This window comes from Pseudophryne corroboree, chromosome 1, assembly GCF_028390025.1.
Source record: "Pseudophryne corroboree isolate aPseCor3 chromosome 1, aPseCor3.hap2, whole genome shotgun sequence".
NCBI classification, from domain to species: domain Eukaryota; kingdom Metazoa; phylum Chordata; class Amphibia; order Anura; family Myobatrachidae; genus Pseudophryne; species Pseudophryne corroboree.
In genome coordinates this window covers 847,859,844-847,884,927 of record NC_086444.1, presented here as the reverse complement: position 1 = coordinate 847,884,927, position 25,084 = coordinate 847,859,844, and the positions used below count along the sequence as shown (strand labels likewise).

The window sequence follows — 25,084 nt, the reverse complement described above, 5'->3', positions numbered from 1 at the left end:
TGCTATGTGACATGCCCACTACTATGTGCAGAGGCGTATCTAGCACGGGGCGAGCAGGGCACGTGCCCTGGGCGCCATGGCAGCCCCAACAGACGTCCCATGCGTCAGGGATTCCGCCGGCGCTACCCGCGCCGGTTTCCCTGTCTCCCCGGCTGCTGTGCCTGTCACAATAGACAGGCAGCGGCAGCCAGGAGCCTCCCCCTACCCCCCCCCTGCAAAGTGTACGCGATCGCGTGCGCAATCGCGACCGCGGAGGTGCGCGCATGCGCGTGCGCGACCTCGGGGGGCGCGCGGCCCCTGAACAGCAGTGAGCGGGGTAATCTTCTTTATACTTCCCTGTCGGGACAGGGGGTGCGGGACATTTTGTGTGTGTGTGTTAAGTGTGTGTGTGGGACAGTGTTCTTGTGGGACAGTGTGTGTGTGTTAATTGTGTGTGTGTCGGACAGTGTGCGTGGGAGAGTGCGTGTGTGTTAATTGTGTGTGTGGGACAGTGTGACTGTGTTAATTGTGTGTGTGGGACAGTTTGAGTGTGTGTAAATTGTGTGTGTGTGTGGGACAGTGTGAGTGTGTATTAATTGTGTGCGTGTGTTAATTGTGTGTGTGTGGGACAGTGTGAGTGTGTTAATTGTGTGTGTGTGTGTGTGTGGGACAGTGTGAGTGTGTTAATTGTGTGTGTGGGACAGTTTTGCGTGTTTGTTAATTGTGTGTGTGTGGGACAGTTTTGAGTGCGTGTTAATTGTGCGTGTGTTAATTGTGTGTGTGTGTGTGTGTGTGTGGGACAGTTTGAGTGTGTAATTGTGTGTGTGTGGGACAGTTTGAGTGTGTGTTAATTGTGTGTGTGTGGGACAGTTTGAGTGTGTGTTAATTGTGTGTGCGTGTGTATTAATTGTGTGTGTGTGGGACAGTGTGCGTGTGTTCATTGTGTGTGTGTGGGACAGTGTGCGTGTGTTAATTGTGTGTGTGTGTGTGTGGGACAGTGTGAGCGTGTTAATTGTGTGTGTGTGTGTGGGACAGTGCGTGTTTGTTAATTGTGTGTGGGACAGTGTGCGTGTGTGTTATTTGTGTGTGTGGGACAGTGTGCGTGTGTTAATTGTGTGTGCGTTAATTGTCCTGGCGGTTATTGGCGTCTGTAGTGTGCGCCCCGTCCTCCTCCGCTGCCGCTGACAGGAGCGGCGGTGTGCGGCTCTCCCCCTCCCTCGCCGGCTCCGTCCTCCTGTCGTGGCCCTGCAGTGTGTGCCGGTCTCCCCAGCAGCAGCAGCAGGTTAGTCTCTCCCCCCCACCCCCCCACTCCTCCTCCTCCATTCCCCCCCTCTCTCTCACTCTCTCTCTCTCTCTCTCTCTCTCTCTCTCCTCCTGTGGATTGAAGTTTGTAAGTATCATTTTAATTTTTACAGGTACCCCTATTGGATTCTACTGGACAAGTGGACGTGATCGGCGTGGGATGTAGGTAAGTAATCTGTCTCTCATTTTTACAGGTACCCCTATTGGATTCTACTGGACAAGTGGACGTGACCGGCGTGGGATGTAGGTAAGTAATCTGTCTCTCATTTTTACACATTCCCCTACTGGATTCTACTGGACAAGTGGACGTGACCGGCGTGGGATGTAGGTAAGTAATCTGTCTCTCATTTTTACAGATTCCCCTACTGAATTCGACTGACAAGTGGACGTGACCGGCGTGGGATGTAGGTAAGTAATCTGTCTCTCATTTTTACAGGTACCCCTATTGGATTCTACTGGACAAGTGGACGTGACCGGCGTGGGATGTAGGTAAGTAATCTGTCTCTCATTTTTACACATTCCCCTACTGGATTCTACTGGACAAGTGGACGTGACCGGCGTGGGATGTAGGTAAGTAATCTGTCTCTCATTTTTACAGATTCCCCTACTGGATTCTACTGGACAAGTGGACGTGACTAGCGTGGGATGTAGGTAAGTAATCTGTCTCTCATTTTTACAGGTACCCCTATTGGATTCTACTGGACAAGTGGACGTGACCGGCGTGGGATGTAGGTAAGTAATCTGTCTCTCATTTTTACAGGTACCCCTATTGGATTCTACTGACAAGTGGACGTGACCGGCGTGGGATGTAGGTAAATAATCTGTCTCTCATTTTTACAGATTCCCCTACTGAATTCTACTGGACAAGTGGACGTGTCCGGCGTGGGATGTAGGTAAGTAATCTGTCTCTCATTTTTACAGGTACCCCTATTGGATTCTACTGACAAGTGGACGTGACCGGCGTGGGATGTAGGTAAATAATCTGTCTCTCATTTTTACAGATTCCCCTACTGGATTCTACTGGACAAGTGGACGTGACCGGCGTGGGATGTAGGTAAGTAATCTGTCTCTCATTTTTACAGGTACCCCTATTGGATTCTACTGGACAAGTGGACGTGACCAGCGTGGGATGTAGGTAAGTAATCTGTCTCTCATTTTTACAGATTCCCCTACTGAATTCTACTGACAAGTGGACGTGATCGGCGTGGGATGTAGGTAAATAATCTGTCTCTCATTTTTACAGATTCCCCTACTGAATTCTACTGGACAAGTGGACGTGACCGGCGTGGGATGTAGGTAAGTAATCTGTCTCTCATTTTTACAGGTACCCCTATTGGATTCTACTGGACAAGTGGACGTGACCGGCGTGGGATGTAGGTAAGTAATCTGTCTCTCATTTTTACAGGTACCCCTATTGGATTCTACTGGACAAGTGGACGTGACCGGCGTGGGATGTAGGTAAGTAATCTGTCTCTCATTTTTACAGATTCCCCTACTGGATTCTACTGGACAAGTGGACGTGACCGGCGTGGGATGTAGGTAAGTAATGTGTCTCTCATTTTTACAGCTACCCCTATTGGATTCTACTGGACAAGTGGACGTGACCGGCGTGGGATATAGGTAAGTATGTGTGAGTGTGTCAGTGTGCTTTAATAAATTTTTACTGTCACGGTGTGTGAGTTGTGTTTTTATTTGGGTATTTTTTCTGTTGTAGAACTACAGGTACCGGCGGGCCCGTTATTTCCCTGCATGTTGGTACTTGAGGTTCTCCAAGTACCAGCAAGCGGGGGAGGCTTTCTGGGCCTTGTAGTTCCACAACAAAAAACAATATTCTTTTTTTACTTACATGGTTATCAGCCTCCCATCCACAGCCCACGGATGGGGGGGGCAGCCTCGGGCTTCACCCCTGGCCCTTGGGTGCCTGGAGGGGGGGTGACCCCTTGATTTAAGGGGTCCCCACTCCTCCAGGGAACCCCGGCCAGTGGTGACTAGTTGGGGGGGTAATGCCACGGCCGCAGGGACCTACATAAATGTGTCCCCCGGCTGTGGCATTATGTCCCTGGCTAGTGGAGCCCGGTGCTGGTTTTAAAAATACGGGGGGACCCCTACATCTTTTGTCCCCCGTATTTTTGGAACCAGGACCGGACTAAGAGCCCGACGCTGGTTGTCTAAATACGGGGAACCCCTGTCCAATTTTTTTCCCAGTATTTAAACAACCAGGACTGGCTCAAAGAGCCCGAGGCTGGTTATACTTAGGAGGGGGACCTCACGCAGTTTTTTTTTTACATTTTTAACCCATTCAGACCCTTCTTCATTAAGTTAATGGAAACCCTGGACAACAAAATTGCATTCATGTCCTCCTCCCACTCCCTTCCCAGTCCCAAACACTAATTATTAATTTTTTCTATAAAAATGTACAATATATCACAAGTATGATGAGCAGGCATGCAGCGGGCATTGGCGGCTTTGGACTGAGTTGCAAATTAGTGGCGGAGGGCTGGGTCAGTTGATGGTGGGCGAGTTTGTAAGCCATTGGTGGTGGCAGCGGGCATCGGCTCAGAGGCAGTGGCGGGCATTGGCTCGGTGGCGGTAGGGGTCATCGGCAGGATTCGGCGGACATTATGGCTGTAGTGCCTCACCGCACGCCACTGACCTCACCGCATGCCACTGGTGTGTGGGACAGTGTGCGTGTGTGTTAATTGTGTGTGTGGGACAGTGTGAGTGTGTGTTAATTGTGTGTGTGTGGAACAGTGTCAGTGTGTGTAAATTTCTGCAGTCCAGTGTGTGTGGGGGAGAGGAAAGTATGAGAATGTGTGTGTGTAGTCTGAGTGGGTGTGTGTAGGATTTGGGGGTGGCAAGTCTGTGTGTGTGTAATCAGTGTGTGTGGGATGTACTAATGGCCATTTACTGAAGACAGATATGTATTAAACCACGGGCACTGAGATGCCCTTCTCACTCACCATCCAGCTGGGTGGGCGAGCCGGGCGGGTGGAAAGCCAGCAGCAGGGGCAGCATGCCGGATATCAGCAGCCGAGGGTGGGGGCTGTAATGCACGTGCGGAGCCCAAAGCCGGAGATCAGCAGCATGCTGACCGGCAATAAGCAGCTTCTGCTTCCGCGTTCAACATGCTGCTGATCTCCGGCTTTGGGCTACGCAGGGTTCGGGGGATGGGTGTCCTCTGCCGGTGTACTGCAGCTCCGGGGGTGCGGGCTCCGGAGGCTTTCAGCACTGTTGAATATCCAGCTGCCTCAAGTATGTACAGCCCGCACCCTCTGCTGCTGATATCCGGCATGCTGCTGCTGGCTGTCCCCCCGCCCGGCTCGGCCACACAGCTATATGGTGAGAAGAGCATCTCAGTTCCTGAGGTTTAACACATATGCCTCAGAAAATGGCCTCTGCGGTAAACGATACTAATGCTTACCATGACAGTAACAGCGGGGAGGAAGGCGCACATCGGGATCCTGCAGCATGAAACAAGAACCCCTTCGGAGCGCAGCAGACCACACTGAAAAGGGTGCATACCCGGTGCGGTGCTCTGCATCCCGGGTGGTGCCGAAGATGTGGAGTGTCGGAGGTGGCAGAAGCGCCGCAGCTTGGGGTGAGAAACCGCTGCAGCCCTTCCGCTGCTAAACTCTGCAATTAGTCTATTAAGGGGGTGGGCTCCCCTCATCATAGTGCCCCACAGGCCATGTTAATTCTGGGGGTAGGATCCCCTAACTCTATAATGGGAATTTTGGCTCATATCATGTGCTGTAACGTGAATTTTGGCTCATACCGTGTGCTATAATGTGAATTTTGGCTCATACTATGTGAGGTAATGTGAATTTTGGCTCATTCCGTGTGCTGTAATGTGAATTTCGGCTCATACCGTGTGCTGTAATGTGAATTTCGGCTCATACCATGTGGGGTAATGTGAATTTTGGCTCATACCATGTGGAGTAATGTGAATTTTGGCTCATACCGTGTGCTCTAATGTGAATTTCGGCTCATACCGTGTGCTATAATGTGAATTTTGGCTCATACCATGTGGGGTAATGTGAATTTCGGCTCATACTGTGTGCTATAATGTGAATTTCGGCTCATGCCGTGTGGGGCAATGTGAATTTCGGCTCATACTGTGTGCTATAATGTGAATTTCGGCTCATACCGTGTGCTATAATGTCAAAGGGGCACCAGTACTAGATAGTATAAGGGGTCCTACTACACTGAAGGACACGCCCCTTTTGAGTGACCACGCCCCTTTTCCGGAGCGCGCGCGCCTTGGGCGCGCGCATAATTGCTATCTGCACTCTTTCATTCCACCTTCAAAAATTCAACTTCGACCACTGCACCTACATACACATACATACACACCATGACATCTTTATATGCAGTGACACCGGTGGCGTCTGCACATACTTTCCTTTTGTATTTTTTTTTTATTATCATTTTATTAATTTATTATTTTTATTAAAAAAAAATATTTTTTTTTTTGGGGGGGGGGGGGGGGGGGGGCGCCATTATTGATCTTGCCCTGGGCTCCAAAAACCCTAGTTACGCCTCTGACTATGTGACCTTCTCAGTGCTATGTGACATGCTCAGTGCTATGTGACATGCCCACTACTATGTGACATGTCCAGTGCTATGTGACATGCCCACTACTATGTGACCTTCTCAGTGCTATGTGACATGCTCAGTACTATGTGACATGCCCAGTGCTATGTGACATGCCCAGTGCTATGTGACATGTCCACTACTATGTGACATGCCCACTACTATGTGACATGTCCAGTGCTATGTGACATGCCCACTACTATGTGACCTTCTCAGTGCTATGTGACATGCTCAGTACTATGTGACATGCCCACTACTATGTGACATGCCCAGTGCTATGTGACATGCACAGTGATAGGTGACATGCCCAGTGCTATGTGACATGCCCAGTGCTATGTGCCTCTCTTTTGTCAATAAGGATAGCAACTTTGTGGTTTTCTGGGCTGGTTATAGAGCATTCACAGTAGCTGGGTGCAGAGGGAAGGAAGAATCTTTTGAACTACCACATGGTTGTAATATTCCCATAGCCTACTGTATACTATATAACCCCATGGCTGACAAAGGAAAGTAGCAACAGTGGTAGTAAAGAGGTAGGTTATATATTGACTTATTAGTTTGCTCTCACAGCGGCCCATTAAAAAAACGAAAAACAAATATATAATAAACAAGCATCACTGCACACTCATCACTAAAGTAGTGCGACCATGCTGTTCATGGTCTGGTTCATTCATTTCCTTTAGAAACAGTGACAGAACATAGTAAACTCCTTGCTTCCCCCAATAGTCTGCAGACTTGTCAGCACAACATGGGTAAATTCAGAGGTCATTATTAGGCAAATCAAATCTATCAGCAGTGCCTGCTCAGAGGAGAGGAATGGAGGATAGAAGTCACAATGGAATATCAGGATTTTGATACAGATGTAATATACCTTTCAGTAATATCCGTCTGTGCTGTGATCAGAGCAGACCTAGCCCTTCCTCTACTTTGCTGGATAGCCTGTGTAACTTCACTGCTTATCTAATACTACACATAGTGGCCCAAATAAATCTCAGTTCCACTTTGTAGTAGCTCAAACTCCTGAAGGGAGGCAGTCAATTGACCGCCTGTCGGGATCCCGGCGGTCAGGATACCGATGCCGGTATCCCGACACCAGCTGAAATACCGGCGGTCGGAGTCCTGACCGCCGGCTGGTTACCCCTCTTAGGTGTTGGTTCACGCCACCATCCTCCGGAGAATAGAACCCTGTGGCGACCGAAGGGGACACGCTGCACTCGCCGCCGGGATCCCGGTGTCTGTCTCCTGACCGCCAGGATATCGTACTGATCCCCTCCTGAATACTGCATGAACCCCCAACTAACTTATATGTTGTTTATAAAATGACGTATTATGATACTGCAGACTGTCTGCAATATTGTGTATCTACCTAAAAGCATGGGAATCTGGCTGTACAGCATGCATGCCATTTGGAGGGGATGCAGTCAATATACCGGCTGTTGGAAACCCGGCGTTCAGGAGACCGACGCCGGAATTCCCACACCCTGTGAAATATCGACACCCGGAATCCTGACAAAAGCAGGGTATTCTCACTCGGTTGGTGAGTCCACACCACCAACCGAGTGGGAATAAAACATGTGGCGAGTGAAGCGAGCCATTGGGCCCGATGCATGGCGAGTGCAGCGAGCTTCCGGGATTCCAGCAGATGAGATGCTGCTGTTGGTAGAGTGACAGCAGGAATCCCGACAAATGGGATATCATATGTATACCACAGTGGCGTGCGGTGAGGTCAGTGGCTGGTGAGGCACTACAGCCATAATGTCCGCCGAATCCTGCAGATGACCCCTACCGCCGCCGAGAAATGTCCACCACTGCCCTTGAGTTGATGCCCGCTGCCACCGCCAATAGCTTACAAACTCGCCCACCATCAACTGACCCAGCCCTCCACCACTAATTTGCATCTCACTCCGATGCTACCAATGCCCGCTGCCTGCCTGCTCATCATACTTGTGATATATTGTACATTTTTATAGAAAAAAAAATTAGTGTTTGGGAAGGGAGTGGGAGGAGGACATGAATGCAATTTTGTTGTCCATGGCTTCCATTAACTTAATGGAAAAGGGTCTGAATGGGTTAAAAAATGTAAAAAAAAAATGCGCAAGGTCCCCCCTCCTAAGTATAACCAGCCTCGGGCTCTTTGAGCCGGTCCTGGTTGTTTAAATACTGGGAAAAAAATTGGACAGGGGTTCCCCGTATTTAGACAACCAGCACCGGGCTCTTAGTCCGGTCCTGGTTCCAAATGTACGGGGGACGAAAGACGTAGGAGTCCCCCGTATTTTTAAAACCAGCACCGGGCTCCACTGGCCAGGGACATAATGCCACAGCCGGGGGACACATCTATGTAGGTCCCTGCGGCCGTGGCATTACCCCCCCCCCCCAACTAGTCACCCCTGGCCGGGGTTCCCTGGAGAAGTGTGGACCCCTTTAATCAAGGGGTCCCACCCTCCAGGCACCCAAGGGCCAGGGGTGAAGCCCGAGGCTGTCCCCCATCCGTGGGCGGTGGATGGGAGGCTGATAGCCATAAGAGTATTAAAAAAATAGAATATTGTTTTTTGTTGTGGAACTGCAAGGCCCAGCAAGCCTCCCCCGCTTGCTGGTACTTGAAGAACCTCAAGTACCAGCATGCGGGGAAATAACGGGCCCGCTGGTACCTGTAGTTCTACAACAACAAAAATACCCAAATAAAAACACAACTCACACACCGTGACAGTAAAAATTTATTAAAACACACTTACACACTCACACATACTTACCTACATCCCACGCCAGTCACGTCCACTTGTCCAGTAGAATCCAATAGGGGTACCTGTAAAAATGAGAGAGATCACTTACCTACATCCCACGCCGATCACGTCCACTTGTCCAGTAGAATCCAATAGGGGCACCCGGCACCTGTAAAAATGAACATAAATACTTACAGAGGGGGGACAAAATGAGAGAGAGAGAGAGAGACGGACGCTGACCTTTACTAGGAACACGCCCGGCTGACAGCGGAGCTCCCCGTTGCTTAGTAACCAGACGCCTGGCTACATGAGTCTGAGCGGCCGAGGTGGAAGAGCAGCTCCGCCGCCAGGAAGGAGGGGAGATTGGGGCAACAGCCGGCAGCGGAGTGGTGTCCCAGGACAGCAACTGTAGATCCGGGATCTGGAGGGTCAGGTGGAGAGGTGGTGAGCACTGCGGGCACTTGCAAGCTGCGCAGAGAGAGAGAGAGAGAAAAGAACTCACCCCTCACTCCTGCTTCAGGGCCGTCGCTCCAACGCTGGTCACAGCCGCCGGGTCCCGCCGCCTCCTCCGCCTCCAGCGTCGCATGGGTGATTGGACAGCGGATCCAGCACTGGATCCGCTTTCCAATCAGGTGCCTCGCTGACATGGGTTGGTGTCCCTGTCAGCGAGGCACTTGTTTCAGTGCCGCTTTCCCCATATTTTTTCATGGGCTTTTACAGCCCTGTGCTTGGCCCCGCCCCCCGCTCTGCCCCCGTTCCCATTATCTATGGGAGGCACTGTTACCAGTGCCTCCCAAACGCATTTAAACACATTAAATTATTACAATTAAATAAAGAAGATACTTATGACACAGACTATGTGTCATAAGTATCTTCTTTGTATGATTTTAATAATTAATCACAGGGGAGGCACTGCCTCCCCTGACAGCTCGTCCCTGGTATACCATTTGGAGGTATATTTATCACAATCAGCATGTTTAAAGCAATGACACTGTTTCCAGGTTAAAGTCCTCAGAGCATGTGCTACCTGCAAAATAATACCTGGTAGGCTATTATAGGAGGATAATGGCATCAGGAGATTTGTAAATCTGGTAGCACAGCAGCCTCCATAGAAACCTATTGGGGCTACATTTGGGGGAAAAAATGATCCCATCATAGTACATCTGGGGGATCCTTAATATTTGAGTGTATCCCCTGAAAACTGCTGTTTTTGTGAAATATCCCACCAATATTTTGTCATAAATAGGACCCTTGGAGTCTGTAAATGAATTTGAATCAAGCTGAATACCATAACATCCAGGGGTGGAACAGTTGACCACTTCCTGTCTACTGCAGTAAAACATGTGTAACATGAAATATAGACATGGGGTGTGTGGCTATCACACGCCTCGGATGTGACTGCACCATAGTGGATACGCTCACAGCTTCCACCACGTGTACTAGAATATATCCCAATCTCAGGACACATGTCGGCCAGACTCTGGTGCAGAAACTACTCATCTGGACAAATATATGTGCTTCTGTTTGTCCCCATCACATTTAGGGGCTAATTCTGGCCTGATTGCACCTCTGCACATTTGTAGAGGGCTGCGATCAGATAGTCGCCACCCATAGAGAGTGAAAACCAGCCCAGTGCAAGTGTTTGAATGCATGTGTACGCCGTGCGAAAACTTTACCTAACAGTGGACAGCTACAAATCTGTTCATAACTCACTCATCATCGAATGATTTTTCTAGTCTGTGCAGTCTGTGCGTAGCCCAGGACTTACTCCGACAGTGCGTAGCCCAGGACTTACTCCGACAGTGCGACAGAATCAGGCTGTTCAGGGCCGGAGCTGACGTCACACAGCCTCCCAGAAAATGCTTTGCATTTAGAATCCAATTCAAGCTTTTCACATTTTTCACTTACAAAGCCCTCAGCCATTCTTTTCCCATTTATATCTCTGATCTTATCTTAACTCCTTTCCACTCCCGCCCCCTGTCTTCACTCCACAAATGCATTACGCCAATCCTGCCTACTGATTGCCTCCACCCACCTCCAAGATTTTACACATGCTTGTCCCTATCTCTGGAATTCTCTGCCTCTACCTATCAAACTCTCCACCTCTCTACAACACTTCAAACGGGCTCTCAAGACACATTTATGAAGCCCAGCCATCTCTCCTAACTCTCTGTTCATGTTCACAGTGTTTACCCTATAAACCCTATCTGTGTCACCACTGTCTGTAAGCTTTCATGAGCAGGGCTCTCTCCCCTCATATGCTTTATCTTCTCTTAGACCAGGGGTGGGGAACCTCCGGCCCGCAGGCCATATAAGGCCTGCAAAGCTGTTTGCTCCGGCCCACCCGCTTGTTTGCCAGTGAGACACGCCGCCGCTCACTCCGGCAGCGGCGTGTCTCAGCTGTCAGAGCATGGAGGAGAGCGCAGCTACTATTTCCGGTGGCAGCGGCGGGTAGGATCTCAAATCAGCTGTCGGTTCGTGAGCCAATCAGAGCTCGTGGACCGGCAGCCAATCAGGAGCCGCCGCTGCCGGTCCGCGAGCTCTGATTGGCTCATGGACCGGTGGCTGGTTTGAGGTCCTATACGCTGCTGCCGCCCGACATAGCCGCGCTCTCCTCCCTGCCCTGACCCGACAGCTGAGAAATGCCGCCGGACGGAGCTGCAGCAGCGATGAGTGGTCTGGCACTGAGGGGGCATTTGTGTATTTGGAACTGTGGGGGGCATTTGTGTATCTGGCACTGTCGGGGCATTTGTATATCTGGCACTATGGGGGACATTTGTGTATCTGGCACTGTGGGGGCATTTGTGTATCTGGCACTGTGGGGGCATATGTGTATCTGGCACTGCACTGGCATATGTGTATCTGGCACTGCACTATTGGGGGCATATGTGTATCACGTCCCATTTTAATTGGCCAACCCATTTTTAGTACCTCTAAGGGACATAACTACTGGGGGCATAGCTACTAGGGGGCATGGTCATTTTTAAGTTGATAATTTTTGTATGGCCCCCAAATTTTTTATAAATATCCAAATGACCCTTGGTAGAAAAAATGTTCCCCACCCCTGTTTTAGACTATCATCTAATCTATACTCCTTTCAACGGCACCTAACCCTCAGTTTCTGCCACCTTGATGCTTATTTCAGAGTCAATGTTTATGCACCATGTACTTGTCCTGCATTGTCTTGTACTGTACTTTGCTGGCTTTTTGTTTAGCTCATTTGTTTATGTACTTTGTTAGGCGCTGCGGGACCCTTGTGGCACCATACAAATAAAGGATATTAATAATTACATAAATAATAATAATAATAATAATAATAATAATAGTAAGACTGAAGTAGTCAGTGATTCTCTATCTTTCTGAGACATGGGCACCCTCTCAGACTAATGCAAGACTGTAAAGAGTTACAAATGAGAAAAGTATATACTAAACATAAACATCACTATATAGTGTCTTATCTGAGGAAACAATGGGGGTAATTCAGACCTGATCACTCGCTAGCGTTTTTTGCAGCGCTGCGACCAGAACTACGCATGTGTGTGAACCGCAATGCGCAGGCACGTCGCACAGGTACAAAGCGGATCGTTGCTGTGCGATGGGTTTTACAGGAAGAAGGCGTTTGTGGGTGGCAACTGACTGTTTTCAGGGAGTGGTTGGAAAAACGCAGGCGTGTCCAAGTGTTTTCAGGGTGGGTGTCTGACGTCAATTCCGGCACCGGACAGGCTGAAGTGATCGCAGCGGCTGAGTAAGTTCTGGGCAACTCAGAAACTGCACAAAGTTTTTTTGTACCGCTAGGCTGCACATGCGATCTCACACTTGCACAGCTGAAATACACTCCCCAGTGGGCGGTGACTATGTGAACGCTGGACTGCATAAAAACACTAGCGAGCGATCAGGTCTGAATTACCCCCAGTGTGTTTCTCTCTGTACTTTTAGTAGTTATAGCTATGTATTGTTGATAGTATACAGACATGGTCACATTTGTTGATACCCTTTCATGAAAAATGAAGAACCCATATTTTTCTCTGAAATAATTTGAGAAAAGTAAATTGCATCCTTCATTGTTTATGAGAGGTTCTCACTTACCTGCTCCCCTTAAAGAAGTCCATTTGTGGATGAAATGCATTGGGACACCTACCTCCTCTGCCTTCTATACAGATCCATGTATGGACTTGCTGTGATACTGGAATAAGGATATTTATTCATATGGCACTTGATTTTTAAAAGTTAAGTTACTTTTAGTCATATTGCGGGTCAATCCGAGTTGTTCGTTCGCTAGCAGTTTTTAGCAGTCGTGCAAACACTAAGCCGCCGCCCTCTGGGAGTGTATCTTATCTTAGCAGAAGTGCGATCGAAAGGGTCGCAGAGCGCCTACAAACAAAATTATGCAGTTTTAGAGTAGCTCCAGACCTACCCAGCGCTTGCGATCACTTCAGACTATTCAGTTCCGGATTTGACGTCACAAACACGCCCTGCGTTCTCCCAGCCACGCCTGCGTTTTTTCTGGCACGCCTGCGTTTTTTCGAACACTCCCTGAAAATGGTCAGTTGACACCCAGAAACGCCCCCTTCACGTCAATCACTCTGTGGCGGACATTGCGACTGAAAAGCTTCGCTAGACCTTGTGTAAAAATACATTGTCCGTTGTGAAAGTACGTCACGTGTGCGCATTGCGCCGCATACACATGCGCAGAAGTGCCGTTTTTTGCATCATCGCTGCACAGCGAACATTTTTAGCTAGCGATCAACTCGGAATGACCCCCATTGAACTGTAGTCTTCTATTCTGTTTTCCAGTTTTTAATTTTTTATTATTTTTGTATCTTACTTGTGTGCTTACAATAAATGTACCCCCTGTTTTTAAAGAGAAAAACTTTAACATTTATTTATTTTTTTAATATGTGGAGCTTCTGTTTAATAAGTGGATGTCTGTTATTGCTCAGCGGAACTAATTTTACAAAAACAGTAATGCTATCTAATATTGTGATGTATATTTCATATTGTACACATTGATAACCAAATATCTTTGTAAACAATATTTGCAGTTTTTCCTTCAGGAATTAACACAAAAAGATACTTGGGGCTACTAATTAGCGAGCAGGCCACGTCAAGCTGCCCATGGGAGAAGCAGCTGCTGCTGAGATTTACACCTTCAGCCATGAACATTTTTCAGGGTGTGCAATATACTGTATGTATATATTGTGTGTGTGTGTGTGTGGTGTGTATATATATATATATATAAGCGCAGTATGGGTCCGGCACTCCTATGCAACGTGCATCACAAAAATGTGCTCTAGTGCCTTCCCAACAGGCCTAGGCAGATTGTGCATACACAGAAATCCACAAAAGGCGGCACTCAGGAGACTGCAGAATAGGTGAAGAAAGCGGTGCTATTTATTATCAACGTTTTTGGGCACGGCCTGAAGACAGGGCCGCCGTGGCCCGAAACTTGATAATAAATACCACCGCTCTCTTCACCTATTCTGCAGTCTCCCGAGTACCGCCTTTTGTGGATTTTTATATATATATATATATATATATATATATATATACACTCCACAAGATCGGGTGGCACTCAAAGGTCTCCACATTAGTCAAAAAGACAATAAATCAAGTAGATCTACTTGATCTATTGTCTTTTTGACTAATGTAGAGACCCTTGAGTGTCACCCGATGTTGTCACCCGATGTTGTGGAGTACATGTGAGGTATTGGTTACCTGGGAGAGCACCTGGGCTGGACTTGCTTTAAGCAGGAGTGCCGGTATTTGGACTGTGTGTGTGTATATATATATATATATATATATATATATATATATAAAACGGAAGTTCCACACAAGTGGAAGGGGCACTCACAGTTAAATAACACATACAAAGAGTTAAATTGCATAAAATATTCATAGTTTAATAGTTGGATAATCAGTTGCACCAACTCGCCATTAATCGACGTTTCGACCCCATAACTGGGTCTTTTTCAAGATAGGCAAATTCGGTGAGAGTTCAAATAACTTTTACAGATGTACACATAATAACATCGGTGCTCCATAAAGGGCTCCAAAGAAGTCCAGAATATATCCAAAGAGAATACAGGCACTCACCACTTTCTTAATTGATGAAAGAATTTATTACAACTCACAGGTATGTCTCACATAGAGACGGTCAACAGCATGTCAGCAGATTATGTCATGACATAATCTGCTGACATGCTGTTGACCGTCTCTATGTGAGACATACCTGTGAGTGGTAATAAATTCTTTCATCAATTAAGAAAGTGGTGAGAGCCTGTATTCTCTTTGGATATATATATGTATATATATATATATATATATATATATATATATATATATACACTGCTCAAAAAAATAAAGGGAACACTAAAATAACACATCCTAGATCTGAATGAATGAAGTGTTCTTATTAAATACTTTGTTCTTTACATAGTTGAATGTGCTGACAACAAAATCACACAAAAATTATCAATGGAAATCAAATTTATTAACCCATGGAGGTCTGGATTTGGAGTCACACTCAAAATTAAAGTGGAAAACACACTACAGGCTGATCCAACTTTGATGTAATGTCCTTAAAACAAGTCAAAATGAGGCTCAGTAGTGTGTGTGGCCTCCACGTGCCTGTATGACCTTCCTATAATGCCTGGGCATGCTCCTGATGAGGTGGCGGATGGTCTCCTGGGGGATCTCCTCCCAGACCTGGACTAAAGCATCCGCCAACTCCTGGACAGTCTGTGGTGCAACGTGGCGTTGGTGGATGGAGCGAGACATGATGTCCCAGATGTGCTCAATTGGATTCAGGTCTGGGGAACGGGCAGGCCAGTCCATAGCATCAATACCTTCGTCTTGCAGGAACTGCTGACACACTCCAGCCACATGAGGTCTAGTATTGTCTTGCAGTAGGAGGAACCCAGGGCCAACCGCACCAGTATATGGTCTCACAAGGGGTCTGAGGATCTCATCTTGGTACCTAATGGCAGTCAGGCTACCTCTGTGGAGCACATGGAGGGCTGTGCGGCCCCCCAAAGAAATGCCACCCCACACCATTACTGACCCACTGCCAAACCGGTCATGCTGAGGATGTTGCAGGCAGCAGAACATTCTCCTTGGTGTCTCCAGACTCTGTCACGTCTGTCACATGTTCTCAGTGAGAACCTGCTTTCATCTGTGAAGAGCACAGGGCGCCAGTGGCGAATTTGCCAATCTTGGTGTTCTCTGGCAAATGCCAAACGTCCTGCACGGTGTTGGGCTGTAAGCACAACCCCCACCTGTGGACGTCGGGCCCTCATAGCACCCTCATGGAGTCTGTTTCTGATCATTTGAGTAGACACATGCACATTTGTGGCTTGCTGGAGGTAATTTTGTAGGGCTCTGGCAGTGCTACTCCTGTTCCTCCTTGCACAAAGGCGGAGGTAGCAGTCCTGCTGCTGGTTTGTTGCCCTCTGAAGGCCTCCTCCACGTCTCCTGATGTACTGGCCTGTCTCCTGGTAGCGCCTCCATGCTCTGGACACTACGCTGACAGACACAGCAAACCTTTTTGCCACAGCTCGCATTGATGTGCCATCCTGGATGAGCTGCACTACCTGAGCTACTTGTGTGGGTTGTAGACTCCGTCTCATGCTACCACTAGAGTGAAAGCACTGCCAGCTTTCAAAAGTGACCAAAACATCAGCCAGAAAGCATAGGAGCTGAGAAGTGGTCTGTGGTCACCACCTGCAGAACAACTCCTTTATTGGGGGTGTCTTGCTAATTGCCTATAATTTCAACCTGTTGTTTATTCCATTTGCACAACAGCATGTGAAATTGATTGTCAATCAGTGTTGCTCCCTAAGTGGACAGTTGATTTCACAGAAGTGTGATTGACTTGGAGTTACATTGTGTTGTTTAAGTGTTCCCTTTATTTTTTTGAGCAGTGTATATATATATATATATATATATATTTATAGGATGCCCTCACTGACTGACTGACTCATCACTATTTCTCTTACTTCCCGATATGTTAGGAAGCTGAAATTTAACATAGGCATTCTTCAGGTGGGAAATAGGAAAACCACGTAATTAGGTTTTTATGGGGATGAAAAGGGGGTTGACATAATGAAATCATTACTAATGCATGTGTTGTGTTATGTGAACGATAACACCTAGATGGACAATCGGATCAAAATTTGGATTGCATCTCCAGTATGTAGAATTTAATAAACTACACAAATGGTCCTGTCACTTTTTACCGTATCTGCTATGGGTGCTCCTCGGGTAATGCCAAGAACCATAGATTATTATTTACTTACATGAACACGTCTCAAATTTACATCTCTTTAGATTTACCAAATTATTAACTGTCATTTACATGTACAACCGTGAAAATCATAAACACCCATGTGAAGAACAGATAGAACAGCCAGTATATATATATATATATATATATATATATATATATATATTATTTATTTCTCATAGGTCCTAGAGGATGCTGGGGTCCACTTCAGTACCATGGGGTATAGACGGTTCCGCAGTAGCCATGGGCACTTTAAGACTTTTTCAGAGTGTGAACTGGCTCCTCCCTCTATGCCCCTCCTCCAGACCTCAGTTTAGAAAATGTGCCCAGGCAGACTGGCCGCACTCTAGTGAAGCTCTACTGAGTTTCAATAAAAGACTTTATGTTAGGTTTTTTATTTTCAGGGAAACTGCTGGCAACAGTCTCCCTGCTTCGTGGGACTTAGGGGGAAGAAGTAATAACCAACTTCCTGAATAGTTTTATGACCCTGCTTCTTGCTGACAGGACACCATTAGCTCCTGAAGGGTACTAAACACTAGCTGCGGCTATGCGCTCACTCCCACAGCACGCCGTCACCCCCCTAACAGAGCCAGAAGTCAGAAGACAGGTGAGTGTATTACCGGAGGAGAGGATCTCCGGTCATCGTGACGGCAAAAGGTACCTCGCAGCGGGCGGGAATGCTGCGCGAGCATGCTATCCATAACACAGGCACTGCAGGGTGCAGGGCACGGGGTGGGGGAGCCCTGGGCAGCATGAAACCTACTCTAAACTGGCTAAAGGTAGCATATGATGCCGAGGCACAGTCCTACGCCCCTGCCAGTATAAAAAATAGTGTGAAAGAATTTCTGAGGAGAAACGCGCCTTTACAGGGGGTGGGGCTTCCTCCTCAGTCAGCCAGCACACTGTTCAGCCCCATTTTCTCCAGGCAGGCTGCAGGGGAAGAACGCTGGTCCTCCTCCACTTCTGAAACAAGTATCAGGGTGAAAAGAAGGGGGGACAGAGTGTATATTGGTGCTCAATTTATACAATTTGGAAGTGTAAAAGCGCTAAAGGTCTCTGTAGACATTTTACATGCACAGGGATTTTAGTCACTGGCGCTGAGTTGTGAGCTGGCAAGTCCTTCTGTGTCCTTCTGACAGATTTTACTGTGGGTCTGTCCCCTATAAGCACCGGCATGTCTGTGTGTGTTTGTGCACGTGTGTGGCATGTCTGAGGCAGGAAGCTCTTCCCCTGAGGGAGCCATTTTAGGGACACAGAGTTGTAAAGTGGTGGCGCTGCCGGCACACCATGAGCCTGAATGGGTGAAAGAATTACATGATAGTGTGAATCATATCAGTAAGAGATTGGATAAGTCTGAATCTCATGCAGAAAGCTGGAGAAAATCCGTGGAAGATGTGATTTTTTAGTAGTTCTGCTTTTTCATCCACAGGGGATCCCTCTGGGTCACATAAAAAGCCATTTGCACAAATAGTACAAACAGATACCGACACGGACTCTGATTCCTATGTCAACACTAGTGATTCCAGGGGAATAGATCCAAAATTAGCAAAAAACATTCAATACATGATTGTGGCTATAAAGGAGGTGTTAGAAGTTACGGAGCCCCCTCCTTTACCACAGGAGAAGGCCTACTTTTATAAAGATAAGAAAATTAATGTAACTTTCCTCCATCTCATGAGCTGAACAGTTTTTTTGAGGGAGTCTGGGCAAACCCTGAAAAGAAGTTTCAGATTCCTAAAAGAATTCAGGTAGCGTACCCTTTCCCTGCAGAGGACAGGAAAAGGTGGGAGTCACCCCCTGTTTTAGACAGTGCTCTGTCACGGTTAACAAAAAAGGTGATTCTCCCTGCGCCTGGGACGGCTTCACTAAAAGAGCCGGCGGACAGCAAGTTAGAGAAAACGTTAAAATCTATTTATGTGGCCAATGGGACATTACTCAGGCCTAACATTGCCTGTGCGTGGGTGAGTAATGCTATTGAAAAGTGGTTAGAGAACTTGTCATCAGAAATTGACACAATAGATAGAGACAAAATACTCCTAACTTTAGGTCATATCAAAGACGCCGCTGCTTATATGCTAGAGGCCATGAAAGATATTGGTCTCTTGGGATCGAAAGCCGCTACCATGGCAATCTCAGCACGGAGGGCGTTGTGGATTCGCCAATAAAATGCTGACGCAGATTCCAAAAGGAATATGGAGGCTCTCCCGTACAAAGGTGAGGCCTTGTTTGGAGATGGGCTGGATGCTTTAGTTTATGCGGCTACCGCGGGTAAGTCGACATTTTTGCCTTATGCTCCTGCACCGGCAAAAAAGACACATCACTCTCAGATGCAGTCCTTTCGCCCCAATAGATACAAAAAGGGTAAAGGTTCCCCTTTGTTTGCGGGTAGAGGAAGGGGAAAAGGAAAAAAGCCCACAGTGTCTCCAGGATCACAGGAGCAGAAATCAACCTCTGCTTCTGCCAAACCTGCAGCATGACGCTGGGGCACGTCTGAAACTTTTCAGTCACTTCTGGGTTCAATCGGGCCTACACCCGTGGGTCGTACAAATAGTGTCCCAAGGGTACAAACTGGAGTTTCAAGACGTCCCCCCATGCCGGTTTTTCAAATCGGCCTTACCAGCTTCTGTCCTAGACAGGGAAGTGGTAGCAGCAGCACTCCAAAAATTGTGTCAGGATCAGGTCATTGTCCTGGTTCCCTTGTTACAACAAGGAGAGGGCTTTTATGCAAGCCTATCTGTTGTTCCAAAGCCGGACGGCTCGGTCAGACCAATTCTAAACCTGAAAAATCTGAATCTCTACCTGCAAAGGTTCAAGTTCAAGATGGAATCTCTGAGGGTAGTGATTTCCAGTCTGGAGGAGGGGGAATTCATGGTGTCAGTGGACATAAAAGTTGCCTACTTACATGTTCCCATTTATCCTCCGCATCAAGCTTATCTGAGAATCGCAGTGCAGGATTGTCATTACCAGTTTCAGACATGTCGTTCAGACTCTCCACGGCACCGAGGGTGTTCACCAAGGTGATGGCGGAGATGATGGTCCTCCTTCGACAGCAAGGAGTCAATATAATTCCTTACCTGGACAATCTCCTGATAAAAGCGAGGACCAGGGAAAAGTTGGTGCAGAACATTGCACTCTCCCTGACAGTACTCCAACATCACGGTCGGATCATAAATTTTCCAAAGTCACAACTGGAACCAACGACAAGATTGTCCTTTCTCGGGATGATACTGGACACAGAAGTACAGAGGGTATTTCTTCCAGTAGAAAAGGCTCTGGAAATCCAGAGAATGGTCAAACAAATTCTGAAACCAACAAGAGTGTCGATTTATCAATGCATTCGGTTGTTGGGAAAGATGGTAGCGGTCTACGAGGCCATACAGTTTGGCCGATTCCATGCCAGAGTATTCCAGTGGGACCTATTGGACAAATGGATCCCATCTACACATGCATCAGTGGATAATCCTGTCATCCAAAGCCAGAATTTCGCTCCTGTGGTGGCTACACAGTTCTCACCTCCTAGAGGGACGCAGGTTCGGGATTCAAGACTGGATCCTGGTGACCACGGATGCAAGTCTCTGAGGCTGGGGAGGTGTCACACAGGGGGAAAGCTTCCAAGGAAGATGGTCAAGTCAAGAAACTTGTCTTCACATAATCGTTCTGGAGTTGAGAGCCATTTACAACGGCCTTCTACAAGCGGTACATCTTCTTTAAGATAAACCCGTACAAATCCAGTCGGACAATGTAACAGCAGTCGCGTACATAAACCGTCAGGGTGGAACGAAAAGCAGAGCGGCAATGGCAGAGGTGTCAAAGATCTTCCTCTGGGCAGAAAGACATGCAAAAGCTCTGTCGGCAATTTTCATTCCAGGAGTGGACAACTGGGAAGCAGACTTCCTCAGCAGACACGATCTCCATCCAGGAGAATTGGGCCTCCACCAAGAAGTCTTCGCAGAGTTGACGGGTCTTTGGGGAATTCCTCAAATAGACATGATGGCGTCTCGTCGCAACAAGAAGCTTCAGCGATATTGTTTCAGGTCGAGAGACCCTCAAGCAATAGCAGTGGATGCACTAGTGACCCAGTGGGTGTTTCGGTCGTTATATGTCTTCCCTCCACTTCTACTGATACCAAAAGTTCTCAAAATCATAAGAAGAACAGGAGTTCGAGCGATTCTCATTGTCCCAGACTGGCCAAGGAGGGCTTGGTATCTAGATCTTCAAGAGTTGATCATAGAAGATCCTCAACCTCTTTCTCTCCACGAGGACCTGCTGCAGCAGGGGCCATGCGTGTATCAAGACTTACCGCGGCTACGTTTGACGGCATGGCTGTTGAGCGCTGAATCCTAGCCTGAAAGGGTATTCCCAAAGAAGTAATTCCCACTCTTATTCAGGCCAGGAAAGGAGTAATGTCTAAACATTACCACCGTATTTGGAGAAAATATGTGTCTTGGTGTGAAACCAAGAAGGCTCCAATGGAAGAGTTTCAGTTAGGACGCTTTCTCCATTTTCTCCAGGTGGGTGTGGATGCGGGCCTACGATTGGGTTACATCAAGGTCCAGACTTCGGTCTTGTCCATTTTCTTTCAGAAACAATTGACCTCCCTTCCAGAAGTTAAGACTTTCGTGAAAGGGGTTCTGCACATCCAACCTCCATTTGTGCCTCCTGTGGCACCATGGGATCTTAACGTGGTGTTGCAGTTCCTTAAATCAGACTGGTTTGAACATCTCCAAGAGGTCGAGTTAAAGTTTCTCACTTGGAAAGTAGTCATGCTGTTGGCCTTAGCATCCGCAAGGCGGGTGTCTGAGTTAGGGGCCTTGCCTCACAAGAGCCCTTATTTGATCTTCCATGAAGATAGGGCTGAGCTAAGAACTCGTCAGCAATTTCTTCCAAAGGTGGTTTCTTCTTTCCATATAAACCAACCTATTGTGGTGCCAGTGGCTACTGACACATTCGCTGCTTCAAAGTCTCTGGATGTGGTCAGAGCTTTGAGGATCTATGTCGCAAGAACAGCTCGAATAAGGAAAACAGAGGCTCTGTTTGTTCTGTATGCTCCCAACAAGATTGGGTGTCCTGCTTCTAAGCAAACTATTGCGCACTGGATCAGAGGTATGATTCAGCACGCTCATTCTGCAGCAGGATTGCCGATGCCGAATTCGGTTAAAGCCCATTCTACTAGGAAGGTGGGCACATCCTGGGAGGCTGCCCGGGGGGTCTCGGCATTACAGCTTTGTCAAGCAGCTACTTGGTCAGGGGCAAACATGTTTGCTAAGTTTTACAAGTTTGACACCTTGGCGATGAGAACCTACAGTTTGGTCAATCGGTGCTGCAGGGTCATCCGCACTCTCCCGCCCGTATTGGAGCTGTGGTATAACCCCATGGTACTGAAGTGGACCCCAGCATCCTCTAGGACGTATGAGAAAACAGGATTTTAATACGTACCAGTAAATCCTTTTCTCCTAGTCCATAGAGGATGCTGGGCACCCAGCCCAGTGCGTACTTTACCTGCATTTGTTAATTTTGTTGAAAATGTTTTCAGCATGTTTGCTGTTATGTTACATGCCTGTTGGCATGTGGTTTGTTGAATGCCATGTTGTGTGGCATGGTGGAGGTAAGAGCTGGTATGAATCTCACCATTAACTTAAAAGTAAATCCTTTTCTCGAAATGTCCGTCTCCCTGGGCACAGTTCCTATACTGAGGTCTGGAGGAGGGGCATAGAGAGAGGAGCCAGTTCACACTCTGAAAAAGTCTTAAAGTGCACATGGCTCCTGCAGAACCGTCCATACCCCATGGTACTGAAGTGGACCCCAGCATCCTCTACGGACTAGGAGAAATATATATATATATATATATATATATATATTAGCAGATATACTTTCTTGTAATGAGCCCCAGGCTCCATGCACATACAAAGAGAGACAGGCGGCACTCACTGGACTTGAAATCAATTCATATATTAATGCAGCTGGCGATGTGACATCAGGGAGAGACGCAATACAGGAAAAAAAGCAGACGCTTCACCTTCTCCTCAAGTCCAAAATGACTACAATATATATATATATATATATATATATATATATATATAAGTCCTTATAAGTAAGTCCTTATATAAGTCCTTTTATATATATATATATATATATATATATATATAAAAAGTAGGTAAAAGGGGCCAGAAACATTCAAACTACAGATAACGTTTTGTCAGGCTACCTGCCTAATTTTCTCACCTAACATCCAGGCCATGCAGAGGAACATACACAGAATAGCTGAGCCACCATGGAGAAACAGATTTGGGTGGGGTGTGTTCAATCTGCAATCTAATTTGCAGTGTAAAAATAAAGCAGCCAGTATTTACCCTGCACAGAAATAAAATAACCCACCCAAATCTAACTCTCTCTGCACATGTTAAATCTGCCTCCCCTGCAGTGCACATGGGCCCTCATTCCGAGTTGTTCGCTCGCTAGCTGCTTTTAGCAGCATTGCACACGCTAGGCCGCCGCCCTCTGGGAGTGTATCTTAGCATAGCAGAATTGCGAACGAAAGATTAGCAGATTTGCGAATAGAAAATTCTTAGCAGTTTCTGAGTAGCTCCGGACTTACTCAGCCATTGCGATCAGTTCAGTCAGTTTCGTTCCTGGTTTGACGTCACAAACACACCCAGTGTTCGCCCAGACACTACCCCGTTTCTTCAGACACTCCCGCGTTTTTCCCAGAAACGCCAGCGTTTATTCGCACACTCCCATAAAACGGCCAGTTTTCGCCCAGAAACACACACTTCCTGTCAATCACACTCCGATCACCAGAACGATGAAAAATCCTTGTTATGCCGTGAGTAAAATACCTAACTTTTGAGTAAAATAACTAAGCGCATGCGCTCTGCGAACCTTGCGCATGCGCAGTAAGCGACTAATCGCAATATAGCGAAACTCGGCAACGAGCGAACAACTCGGAATGAGGGCCATGGTTTTGCCCAATTGCTAACTAAATTCCTGCTGCGATCAACTTGGAATTACCCCCAGAGTGCAGACAGCAAAATGCTGCTCTGCTCTCCATTATTTGTGGTGGCTGTGTGGGGACCCTGGGGTGACCACCCATGCTGCATTTCCTATATTTCAGCAATGTACGTTGTTTAACTGCTATATACTCATACCCTCCAACTGTACCTTTTTAATAGGTACAGTACCTTATTTTTATGGTCTGTACCGATTTTTGGCTCTCCAAACTTCCATTGAAAGTATAGGAAAAGGGGCGTGGTCACGCCCCCTCTACCCGCAGCCACGCCCCCTTTTCGGATTTGTACCGATTTTGGGGGGTCATTCCGAGTTGTTCGCTCGCAAGCTGCTTTTAGCAGCTTTGCACGCGCTAAGCCGCCGCCTACTGGGAGTGAATCTTAGCTTAGCAAAATTGCGAACGAAAGATTAGCACAATTGCGAATAGACACTTCTTAGCAGTTACTGAGTAGCTCCACACTTACTCGGCATCTGCGATCAGTTCAGTGCTTGTCGTTCCTGGTTTGACGTCACAAACACACCCAGCGTTCGCCCAGACACTCCTCCGTTTCTCCAGCCACTCACGCGTTTTTCCCAGAAACGGTAGCGTTTTTTCACACACACACCCATAAAACGGCCTGTTTCCGCCCAGAAACACCCACTTCCTGTCAATCACATTACGATCACCAGAATGAAGAAAAAACCTTGTAATGCCGTGAGTAAAATTCCTAACTGCATAGCAAATTTACTTGGCGCAGTCGCACTGCGGACATTGCGCATGCGCATTAGCGACTATTCGCTCCGCTGCGACAAAATTTTTTACGAGCGAACAACTTGGAATGACCCCCTTTATGTGTAAAATGTTGGAGGGTATGTATACTGTGAGCAAAAATTGCTGAGAAAATCAGACCAGTATGAGTGTCAGGGTCAGATCTTTCAAACAGAAGAGGACAGAGATCTGTAAACATTAAGCAAATGTTACAGAAATGCCAAGAATATTTGAAAAATGAATAGCTAACAGTTAGCAGTTTTAGATATATTGAATGGCAACAATACTGTTTGAACCCTACATGTGCTGCAGCGGGGTAGTTGCAGTTTAGTGAAGTGGAGGGTCCACACATTACACGGTCTAACACCAAAGAATTTATGGCATTGTCATAGACACTGATGAGCTCTGATCACTATTACTTTCACAGGCTGCTTCTCATACACAAAGCTACTGCCAGTC

General features: G+C 47.2%; 1 long non-coding RNA gene across 1 annotated transcript in view; it reads left to right on the top strand.

Moving 5' to 3' along the window:
- Positions 1–4,717: 4,717 nt before the first annotated feature.
- LOC134955585 (uncharacterized) overlaps positions 4,718–25,084 on the top strand; it is a 36,525-nt gene continuing 16,158 nt past the window's right edge. The window contains exon 1 of the long non-coding RNA XR_010185941.1: positions 4,718–4,879. This is a non-coding gene — a long non-coding RNA (uncharacterized LOC134955585). The remainder of the gene's footprint in view (positions 4,880–25,084) is intronic.